Below are 8,094 nucleotides of genomic sequence, written 5' to 3'. Positions count from 1 at the left end.
CTAACATCAGAGACTGACTTCCCATTTCCATTATGGCTGGAAGTTTAGGAGCAGAGTTTATATGAAAGCAGCTGGAGGAAAATGGCCTGGTAGAAAAAAAAATCCAAAATGTAATGATACTAAATTTAAACGAGACTGATTTTTTTTTTTCTCCCTAAGTACTCTTAATGGGAATAAATGGTTTATCTTTTCAGATCTGTGTATTTCTGCAGAAATATACCATTGGGAAAGGGCTGCAAAAATTCTGGCCACCATGTAAATCCCACACTGAAGACTCACTTGGGAAGAACAAAAGGCACAAAATTTTGAGCTGACCCTCTAAGCAAAGGTGAGTGTTGACTTACCTATGCAGTAATGAAAGCAAAGCTGAATGATGCTCAAATTTCATTTCAGAAGCAAACCAGTGTTATGTCAGCCAAACCCTTCTTGATTTTTATGAAGGTTTTTTATCTTTTCTCCCTTTGTCTATTCTTACTTCTTGATAAACAGGTATGTATAAGAATGGAAGGGGTGGCATTAAAATCCTGTGTCTTTGTGGCCCCCCCGGCTACACCTTGTGTGTGTGGTACTCAGAAGGGCAAGCGTGTCCCACAGGGAGGAGGAATATGCAGCTTTGAACCAGCTGCACATCACACAGCCACCCTGCTGAGCCACTGGATCTAGGTACTCTTGCTGGGACAAGTTCATCCACGACTGTATGGGGAGCTGCTTAATTGAGCCTCATTACTTCAATGTCCTACTGACAGTGTGCACCCTGTGAGGTGCTGCTCAGGCATGTGTCAGGGGCAGGGGGTTGAGCAGCTGCTGGTTATTGTGTGGAAGCAGCAGAGGGTGAGGGGTAACAGTTCCCAGCACTGTTGCCTCTATGGTTAGTACCACTTAGAAGGAGGAGCAAGCTGCTAATTTGACCCCCTTAGATGGGAGGACACACCTGCATCAGCCATTGCAATCTTTTCCTCTGCTGGACCTTTTGCCATAGAGGATGCTGCACTCCTGCCAAACTGCCACTGGCAGGTGTTATCTCCACCCCTTTGTATCTCTGTTAATCTATGTATTTGTTCCCTTTTTAAGAAAGGTTCATGCTTGGAAGCATCTCAGCTAACATCTCCCAAAGAGGAGTATTTTCTTATTTTAACAGGTAACATGAGCCATCTACTTTTTCCTTATTCAGGTTGTGTAACCTGTGCCTCCAAGGTCAGTCAAGCATTCCGCCAAAGCCTCCAGCTCCGATTCTGTTTCTTTAAGCACGCAAGCTCACAGGTAGACATAGTCTTCCTGTTCATCCCTGGTCCTGTGGAAGTCCTGAATCCCTGCTGAGAGATTTGTTCCTATGAATAGTCTTACTTCCTTACAGACATCCTTCCAGTTCTTTGATTGAGGTAGTGTCCTCGGTTTTCGTTGTTAAAGGGGACCCACTATGGACTTTTGCTCTTGTAGGTAAATATGCAGTATCTGACACTTAATGTCAATGTTTCCAGAGTACTAAAAAAGCTGTTAGAGGAATTAATCACTTCTTTATTTCCATGGGACAGTGGACAACATGTGAGAGAGAACTTAGACAATGATATCTGTTATTATCACCCTTCTGAAACTCACCACTGCTGAGTGAAAATGAGCTTTGTGAAGGTAATCAATCACTGGTCACCACATGTGTTCCCTCAGTATAACATTAAGGGTAAACCTCATCACTTTGAACAGCATCAACGCAGTCTTGTGTAACACCAATTCTCACTCACCCACTTCTGCAGGAGAGATGAAAGAGGTATCTGTTTACCCAGAATACTCTGGCCTTGCATTTCACCACTCCCAGTGCAAGTAATGACTTGCTGGGCAACCCTCAGACTAGCCAGACAAGGGCTTTCTGTGCTTCAAGGTGGCATAGAGCTATCATAGATCTGCACATTGAGTGAGAAGTCAGATAAATTATAACACTCAGCATCACAGCAGTAAAAATGATAAAAATAAATACCATAGTACTCTGGAGAGTTCCTTCCATTGCTGCTGCTTTTAGACAGGTAGTATGCAGTCAATTCATAGAAAAAGAAGTTATTTCAAAACACTCATTATACCACAATGTTGTGTTACCTCAGAAAAACCCTACATAAGGTCCCCCAGGGGGAGTTCTAGAATTGGAGAGGGATAAACTCAGATAAATGGTGGTGCCCATGGTGTTAGACCCTACACATTGAACATTTAGCAGCCCAGAGACAAAAGATATGAAAGCGCCGTGTTTGTGAGCAGAGGTTTCTTGTTTGGAAGCACCTGAGAGCAGAGCTAAACTGGTCAAGGCATTTCAGTCTGGGCCTGTCTTCTCTGCTTATGTGTGTGTAAAGGTGTCCAGGTGATTTTCATGGCATAGGGTTTGCAGGCATGCAGTTGCTGCATCCTGTCATTGAAGACTAAGAAGCAGTGGCAGGTCATCACAAAGAGAATTAGCTCATGTATTTTAACAGGTGAAGCTAAATAAAATGAAATAATTCAACAGGAAGTGAAGCCAAAATGCAACAAAGGAATACTCTTGCAGGAATATCAGGTTACCAGAGGGGAAAAAACATACAAGGATGAGAAATGTGTATAAAAATAAATAAATAAAGATAGATAGATAGATAGATAGATAGATAGATAGATAGATAGATAGATAGATATTTTTATAAATCTGTTTCAACCTCAGTAGTTCAACTAACTCAGAGTTCTTTGTCTCTTGGCCTATTTGGGTAAGGCAGTGCTACTATCAGAGCAAGCACTTCCACTTCCTAACACAAAGTAAGGGGACTCTTTGTGACTGCTCTTCCCTAAGGGAAGAAAGAGAAATGCTATCTGGGGCACAAAAGCAACAGTGAATTTCTTAGCATATGGTCCTTTCCAGGGTGAGCACAGACAGCTTTCTGCACTAAGGAAACAAGGGAGAGGTTTGCAACTAGTATTTCCCAGTGGCTAGAGACTTTCTTGACACTGTGTTGCTGGAAAAAAACATAGGCAAGCAATGGAGAAAATGCACCCAAATTTACAGCAAAGAAATGCCTAACCTTTGCACTATAAAAAGAAAAAAATTATAAATTACGCAGGCAGTGTGGAAAGCAACAGTGGTGTTTTCTCACTAAGGATGCTGACAACATCAAAGTAGAAAAGACAACATGTCAGTACAGCTATAGCTGGTCACAGCAGTGAATAGCTGGCCTGTTTCTGAGGACCACTGTTGTGATCCTTGGGAGCAACGTACAGATGCGTGGCAGTACCCAGCCTGATGAGGTTGTACCAGACTGCAAGCCTCCAGCCGAACAGCCTGCCATTTAGTGGTACATGTCCCTTGGCTGCACACAGCAAACACGGGCCATCTGTGAGAAAACAGGATCCTGTGCCTGGGCAGCGGCAGTGACACCGCCCGGGGACTCTGCCGGACCGCAGGCTGGCACGCAGTCAGCTCCCGGAGGGCAGGGGTTATAGCACTAGAGGCGTCTGTGAGATTTGGCTTTGATACCTTCATACCCAGAGCCCCAGGAGTTTGCCTGAAGAAGCAGAGTCTCATGTGTCAGCGGCACTGAGATGGACGGGAGGTGTGCTCTCCAGTATGAGAGTAGGTAGGAAGGGTATGTGTGAGCAGGGCAGCTGAAGAGATTATGGGAAAATGAGAAGAGAGTCTAGTGTTCTACGTATTCAGACAGGTAAAAGTGTGATCTGGAGACCTGGGCAGAGGACTTAGGATATGAATGGGTTTGTTTTCTTTCAGAGAGTGTTTTTTAATCTGTTTTGTACTGAAAATATTGTGTATTAAGCACTTTGTTGTTTTTCCTGTTGTTTAGATTTTGTTACGGATGCATATGAAAAAATCCACTTGTTATCTACTTTACTTGGATGAATTGTTATCTGACGTTAACAGGGAATGTAGGCAGAGTCCTGCAGGAGTCATCCTTTGCTGTAAGTGTGCAGTCTTATTAATCACTTTAAAATGTTTCATGGCTCTCAGAGTTGCCAAGACCTCTTTCAAGTCTGAACTGAGTGTGAAGCAATGAAGTAAGAAGATCCACTTGAGTTTGGAGAGAGTCTAATATAAGAGCTCTAGGAATTGCAAGCTGCTCTATTAGTCTCATTTCAGGCCCACGGACTGCATAGGTTTGTGGCCAAGAAACTGCCAAAATTCTACGGAAGGGTCATTTTCATTTGGAATTTGCCACAAAAATGTGCCTGGCGCCAAAGATGGTGGTGTGATGAGAGGCGAGGAAAGAGTCCAAAGCCAGGTGCTGGGACACCTTATCCCCCACACAGCATGGACGTGTGGCCCTTCTGCCTGTGCTACTCACGCAGATGGCCCTGACAGCAGCGCCCGGCCCCACTTGCCATCCCCCGCCTGCAACAGCCCCTTGTGCCGTGCCTTTTCCCAACAGCACATTTGTAACAGCAGCACAGACTTCGGGACTGGAGCTATGGGCCAGTTTGCAAGTGGGGACCTGTGAGAATGCAACAGAGGCAGCAAAAGGAGCGAGTGCGAGCCAGGAGCTCCCTCGTCCTTTGTGGCCTGAGGGGGCAGGTGGCTCCGACCCAGGCTTTCCAAAGTGAAGGCTTGTGAAAATTGGTCACCTCAAGGACACAGTAATAAGCCAGGCCTTACCAACAGTTAACTAAATTTATACCTGTGTGGGCTATCAAATTTGAACTATTGCTGGCCAGATTGTGTAGTAATGTGGAGATGGGAAAAGAGGGCATTTCTATCAGCCAGAATCAACTAACATTAGAAGTGATCTAAAAAATAACGTTCCTGTGGAATTTGCCTGACGCAAACCTCAGTCTCACCCTGATGTGGAGACATGAGGCACTGTGTAGCTTCAGGGAAATAAACAACCAACTCCCCTTAAACCCATTCAGCACGAAAGGACTTTGCTATTCTTCCCTGAACTAGACATTGAAAAAAAGGATGATGACAAGATAAAGTATTATAAAAATATCCTCTTTCAGGACCTGTTGTCACAGCTTGACTCAGCTATGAGGGAAGTACCCTTGATATTATTTCTGTGTTCAAACGCTTTAGACATTTATCAGAGATATTGATGTGGAATACTTATGAGTCAGGTGGAGGAGCCTCTTAGATTGCCTCAAACTTTAGCCCAACAGTCTTTGCAACTCTGTTCATGCCAGCACAAGTCTTGTTCCTAACATTCCCCACCATCTAGAAAAGCAAAAAGCGTAGGAATTTCAGATTTAACCTGACTTCTGCTCTGTTATTTCAGGATCATTTTGCACTGTGTCCATCACATCCATTTGAGCAGAAAATTAATGGTTAATTTTGCAACCATTCTTGTAAATAAGCCTTTTTTTTTTTTTTTTTTTTACAGAATTGTAAATCTTGAAGAGAAATTAAAAGCAAGAAAATAAAGATATATTAGGTTCACATTCTCAGCTACTTTAAGTGAGCTTTTGCTGTGTGGGAGCTATAGAAACACACTGGCTTTTTTTCCTCACCAGCGGAGCTATTCTGCCGGAAGCTAGGCTGATTTCAAACCAGTTTTTGCCAAGGACTGCTGGTACCTCCAACCGAGATCTGCTGGAGGGTGCAGGCTTAATTATAAAGTATCTTCCCTACAGCTGCAGAGCACTAATACTGATTCACTAGAGTCCAGTGCCTTTGTTTGGTTATGGAAACTATTTTTTTTGATATTTCAGAGTTAATCTAACCCTGATCTACACCATATAATGGACATACAGTAGTCTTGGAATACATTTTATGCTCTTAATGTGCATAGTCAGGACAATTTTTATTTTTGGCATACCTGTCTACAAGCCTATCAGCCAGTGTAACAGTGAGTTCAGCTCAGCACTGTGTTGTTATTTCAACATGACATGAGGCCTTATCAAACCACACGTGTAAATTGTGTGAAGCAGGAAGTGATTTTTCTTCCAAGGGAAGAACATTGTGTGACAACAGTCACCTAGTACATTCCTTCCAGTAGCATCATGTTGTCAACATGGACACACTTTTGTACCTTCTTGCATTTGATGTTCCTCTGCTGGACGATGGTTTCACCTAAATCAGTGGCTTCAGGCAAAGTCGGACTGGCCCCTTGGTGAAGAGTGAAAGGCAGGTTGTACTCTGTGTTAGCCAGGATCCACCTATTCATTCTTCAGTGGTGAAGCAATACCCCTCTCTCATTCAGTCAACAGCCATTACCTGCAGACACTCTAGTTTTGCATGAATTGTAAGGTCTCTGGCCCTGAAGGTGTATTTCAACATTTGGAAAAGACTTAAGACTAAATTAGGCACCACAGTGAAAGGATTTAGTTTTTCTAGAAATCCCTGTGACTTCTGTAGCATCCCTACCTTTACTGCTTAGACAAAAATAGCTTCTTAAAGTTGAGGAACTTCTTGAGACTTGAATGTGACTGAAATGAGGAGAAAAAGAACATTCTTTTTTTCCAGAATTTTTTCATGATTCTTTCCTTGTTCTGTTACCGTAAGTGCTGAACAAATCATTGTAATATATTTTTTGTTTAGTGCACTATAGATGTGTCACAAGTCTAATTAAAATCTGAAACCACTGCTTTTATATTATTTATAATACTGACCATAAAAGCACACAGTGTCATAAATGAAAGAAAGTGATTTGATCTTAAAGTTCTTCAGGTCAAGCCCAGGGCAAGGGGGCCCTGAATCATTTGGAAATTTTGAATGAAAACAGAGGATAGGTATTTATTATTTTAAAAAATAATTCCAGCTCTCTCATAATCTTAGGCACTGTGGCCATTATAAAAGAAAATGAATTTTGGTATGCAAGTAGCAGAATGGAACACAGACACGGTGTTTTGCAAAACTACCCTGGAATGATATTAAAAGCTTAAAATCAGTACACTAGAATTGCTTTCTCACCTTCAATCCATATGATAGTTTTCAAACTTAAGAAAGCTATAAGAAACTTCAACCCAAGGTAGGAGAACCCTCTTTTGGAAATCTAAGGCATTTCTTGTATTTATATTAAAACCTTTTTACAGTACTCTGCAATATAAAGAGTTTTTAAGTTTGTCTCATACAACCAAGAGGTTGATAGCTTCTTCTCTCCACTCATTTACATTTAGGGATGACTGTGGTTTTAATGAAGCAGAATATTCCAAATACTAATGGATCTTAAATTGCTTATTCTTACCAAGAGGTACTCCAAATAGCACATTTGCCTCAAGTGTTATAAAGTGATGAGTTAATTCATGTACTTGTGTCAATTGCTTCAAGATACTGAGAATTAGCTGCATTAGTGATATGCTTTTTTTTTTTTTTTTTTTTCGCTTTACATATGTGCAGGAAAGTGCATAGGAATGGAGATCGATTTAACCTCTACTGCAGAGAGGAAGGGAGAAATCTGGCGGATGTCCTACAAATGTCATTGACAAGGTTAGTAAGATCTTTCTCTTCACATTCTCTTGCTATTCCTTGTACTTATGCTTGAGGTACTTAAGATTTCTAGAGTGGTCTGTGGCAGCAAAATTTCTGACCACAGTTGACTAACCAAGAAGAGTTTGTCTTCAGGACAGCCACATGAAATGGAGCTTGAAAATTCCTCCTAGTGACCTGCACCAAAGGGGTGCTCAAGTTGATCCAACAACCTCTGCTCCATTTGAACTCCCAAACCCACCTGCATCACGTCCTGCAAAAGCCTGCAAATGCAAGAAAAACATGGAGACAAATGTACATCCCTGATGTCTCAAACTTCCCTGGAGATCAAGGGCCAGAGCACAGTGTGATTCCCCAGCCTCAGGGTTCCTCTGAAGTAGCACAGAGCAACAGGTGGCGGCTGTTAATGTGCTGAATGTGGCTTCCCTCTGTGTCCGGCCATGGAAAACAAAGCGAGCAAGCGGATCCATGCCAAACACTTCGCGAGCATGGAGCTTACACAATTGGGCTCCACCCACATGCCTCACATGGGAATTTTCTCCCTCACCAGCTGGGTTAAGATCACAAGATGGAAAAAAGGGGAGGGAAAAAAAAAAAAAAGAGCTGGAGTTGTTTTCTTTCCATTGTGGCTCCCAAGCTGAAAGTTCCTTTGCAACAGAATAATAGAATAAAGATGAGAGGAAACACTGCTGATGGCTCAAAATCTGGCACCAAAGTTTCTT

The 8,094-nt window shown here is 42.3% G+C and overlaps 1 long non-coding RNA gene across 1 annotated transcript in view; it reads left to right on the top strand.

Moving 5' to 3' along the window:
• The first annotated feature begins 223 nt into the window (after positions 1–223).
• LOC116965071 overlaps positions 224–8,094 on the top strand; it is a 9,733-nt gene continuing 1,862 nt past the window's right edge. The window contains exons 1-5 of the long non-coding RNA XR_004409123.1: positions 224–328; positions 1,172–1,260; positions 1,355–1,437; positions 3,801–3,915; positions 7,283–7,372. This is a non-coding gene — a long non-coding RNA (uncharacterized LOC116965071). The remainder of the gene's footprint in view (positions 329–1,171; positions 1,261–1,354; positions 1,438–3,800; positions 3,916–7,282; positions 7,373–8,094) is intronic.

The sequence above is a fragment of the Tyto alba genome, unplaced genomic scaffold (genome assembly GCF_018691265.1).
Source record: "Tyto alba isolate M040663 unplaced genomic scaffold, T.alba_DEE_v4.0 Super-Scaffold_8, whole genome shotgun sequence".
Taxonomy (NCBI): domain Eukaryota; kingdom Metazoa; phylum Chordata; class Aves; order Strigiformes; family Tytonidae; genus Tyto; species Tyto alba.
The sequence above is the reverse complement of the archived record's forward strand: the minus strand, read 5'-3'. Positions and strand labels throughout refer to the sequence as shown.